This window comes from Triticum dicoccoides, chromosome 7A (genome assembly GCF_002162155.2).
Source record: "Triticum dicoccoides isolate Atlit2015 ecotype Zavitan chromosome 7A, WEW_v2.0, whole genome shotgun sequence".
Taxonomy (NCBI): domain Eukaryota; kingdom Viridiplantae; phylum Streptophyta; class Magnoliopsida; order Poales; family Poaceae; genus Triticum; species Triticum dicoccoides.
The window spans coordinates 47,214,757-47,218,210 of record NC_041392.1 but is presented as its reverse complement, the minus strand read 5'-3'; positions in this window follow the sequence as shown (position 1 = coordinate 47,218,210).

The window sequence follows — 3,454 nt, the reverse complement described above, 5'->3', positions numbered from 1 at the left end:
ACAAATCGATCCCTGCCAATCTCATCTCAGCGAGTAAATAGCATAAAACTACTACTTTACAGGTTAGGGTTCCAAAAAACTATCAAATATTTTTTTTCGCTGATAACTACTAACTCAGGGGTCGGCTGTTTCAAAAAACCCAAATTCCTCGTTGCTAACATTTTAAACCGGTTTATGACAGGTCGGACCAGCTCCTAAACAATCCGTTTGTTGACCGTTTTGTTTGACCCTTAATTTATTGTAGGACCCACATGTAAGAGGTTTCTTCTTCCTCCTACTTTTTCTTCTCTCCTCCTGCATCTCTCTTCTCTCCTCCTTGCCCGAGCTCTCACCGACGGCGACCTCCACCACGCGCCGCACCCAGGAGCAAGGGCTGCCGCGAGCCGCGCCATGGAGCAATGCGAGCAAGGGCTGCACCATGGGGCCGCGCCCAGGAGCAGGGTTGCCCCGCCCAGGAGTAAGCAGCAAGGGCTGCCGCGTCCAGGAGCAAGGGCTGCCGCGCTCCATTGCCAGGTTTCAGGTCGACGCGCTCAGGAGCACGCGCTGCCGCGGGCGAGCGCCATGGCCAGGGGCTCGGGCTCGGGCCGCCGCGCCCAGGAAGAGGGAGGGGAGAGAGAGGTCGCGCGGCTAGGGCTTCACGGCGGCTCCAGGCGCAACTTGTCGGCAGAGGAGGCAGCGGCCGAAAGGAGCTCCGCGGCGGCCCTTACTGCACGCCGACAGCAGGGGAGGGACCCGATTGCTTTTTATTTAAGTCTGTAGGGACCTGATTGCTTTTTTCAAATTTTACAGGGACCTGATTGCTTTTTTGATTTTTTTTTAAATTATGACAAAGAGACACTGACATGTGGTTCCCACATGTCAGTTAACAGTCAAACAAACGGCCAGCCAATCAGTTTGCTTACATGCAGGTCCCAACTGTCATAATAACGATCAACATTAAAGCACTGGGCGTGTCTACTGTTAGATCTTCTCTTTCTTTCTTGGTACTAGTACTAGTATTAATCAATCGTTTCGCTGGCCTTCCATTAATGATTGGTCAACCTCATCTCTCACTGATCGATTTCTCGCTCATTGTCAAATTTATCTCCCATGGATTGATCCTTATTTATTGTGAACCCATCTCAGCGGCACGTTCAAATCTAACAGTGATCCTCTCGTTGCTTGTTGCTAATGTGCACACACATCCATCCATGCGTAGTACCTGACATCATCCTCACGCGCACATATGTACTACTAGTGCATGCGTACTCTCACAACATGATTGAAAAACAGTATAGAAAACCGGTAGAAAATATTTGGACAGAAGATGCTTGGCTAATCCAAATCCAATAGTGCAGTTTGTATCGTTTCAAGTATAAATCAGGAAAATAATACAATACCTATACTTCAATTTTTTCTAACACATGGTTGCGACAGGCACGACATGATAAAGAGCCATATCATTTGCCTCTCTCATCTCACACATGACACTCAATTGTTTTCCATGTCACCAAAAGGGGAAGAGTCTTTTTGTCAGTAAGATTGAACAAAATCCATCCATATAATTGATGACAGAAAGGCCTAGTCCAACCTTCTAGCAAAGAAACAATTACTGTAACCACAACTGGGTATAATTTAAGTACCATGAGAAGTCAAAATAAGAAAAACTTAAGCAACAGGGAGAAAGTAGTACACACTTCGGTAGAATTGGAGAGGAGTGGCATGGAGCACTTGTGCTGTTTGCCTAAAGTGCTGGAGCCTGTACTCCTGGATCTTCGCAAATGTGAATATTGATCCGTTGAATGCTTACAAAATGACTCAAGTTTTGGTCCGGGCTTGGCTTTACTTTAACTGAGATGACCCGTCAAGCTGCAACATACTTTGTAGTGAAAGGTATGGGCAAAAACTGAATCCATTTGCTCCCTGCTGCATTGTTGCCTGAATCGATCTCCATGTATAAAGCCAGCTTTTGAAATAAAATTAGTCAACCTGCAATAATAAACTCCAAAATACATAAGCAGAATCTATCTATGGCCGAAGTCAAATAATGATCTGACTTCGGTAGAATTGGAGAGGAGCGGCATGGAGCACTTGTGCTGTTTGCTTAAAGTGCTGGAGCCTGTACTACTGGATCTCCGCAAATGTGAATACTGATCCGTTGAATGCTTACAAAATGACTCAAGTTTTGGTCCGGGCTTGGCTATACTTTAACTGAGATGACCCATCGAGCTGCGACGTACTTTGTAGTGAAAGGTATGGGCAAAAACTGAATCCATTTGCTCCCTACTGCGTTGTTGCCTGAATTGATCTCCATGTATAAAGCCAGCTTTTAAAAGAAAACTAGTCAACCTGCAATAATACACTCCAAAATACGCAAGCAGAATCTATCTATGGCCGAAGGCAAATAATGATCTGTGTACGTGCATGCACTGTACGTGAATCAATCAGATAGCTGCCATGTAGTTGCTTGTTTTCCCGCATCTGACCAGTTCAAAAAGTAGTCGAATTAGCTTCCATAGATGCGTGATCGCTGGAAAGAACTCCGCTTGTTGCATTGGCGAGGTCAGACTGTGCCACCAGTACAGCAGAGTCAAAATTTGGAACCTTTCTTGTTCAGCAACCAAAGACATCCTGGAGAGAGGGACATGTTCGACTTGGATGACGAGATTGGATCAGAGGCCTCCAACAAAGGGATACACCACATCAGATATTGGTGTGATTCAACGGTTTAGAACCTACAGAAGGATCACATCAATGCATCCATGTATGGAAAACCTATAAGTAGCCATCCATGTACTCCCAGTCCGTCAGATGTTCTAGATCAAAGCAGCGCATGATTTGACTTTGAAGAGGAGAGCATGGTTACCTGAGATCAGCGGGATTTATGTCGGAGCGGAGTAGAGGAACATGCAAGAAAAAATTGCAGAATATACTGCGCGATCTCCTTATAGTGTGGCCGATCTAGAAGAGGAACTCATATTTGAGGCAGTAAGATCTTGATCAACTGGATCCACGCTACCAAACTCGTTTACTACAGGGCGCAGAGAGATGAGATCATGATCAACTGGATCAATGCGGCCGTTTGCTTCTGGTTGGAAAGAGATGATGGTTTCCGTTCCAACTCGAAAGAGAGAATATGGAGAGAGGAAGGGTCGGTGGAGAGAAAGATGGATACGGGGGAGAGAGAGAATAGAGAGAGAGAGGAGGATACGGGGAAGAGAGAAAACTATTAAGAGAAAAGCACCAATCTGTTCTTTCATGATATTGACTGTAGAGAGAGAGAGAGAGAGATAGAGAGCAACCTGGTTCGGCCTAGGCCTGACCTAGGGCCCGCATCTCTCTTAGGAGGCTGCACTTCGGGCGCAAGAGCGGGAGTGGACCGAAATAATTGAACTCATTTGGCCTAAGAAAGGGAGGTGGTGGGGCGCTCCTCGCGGCGCCTACTCGGGGCAACGAGGCGGTCCTAGCGGCGGTG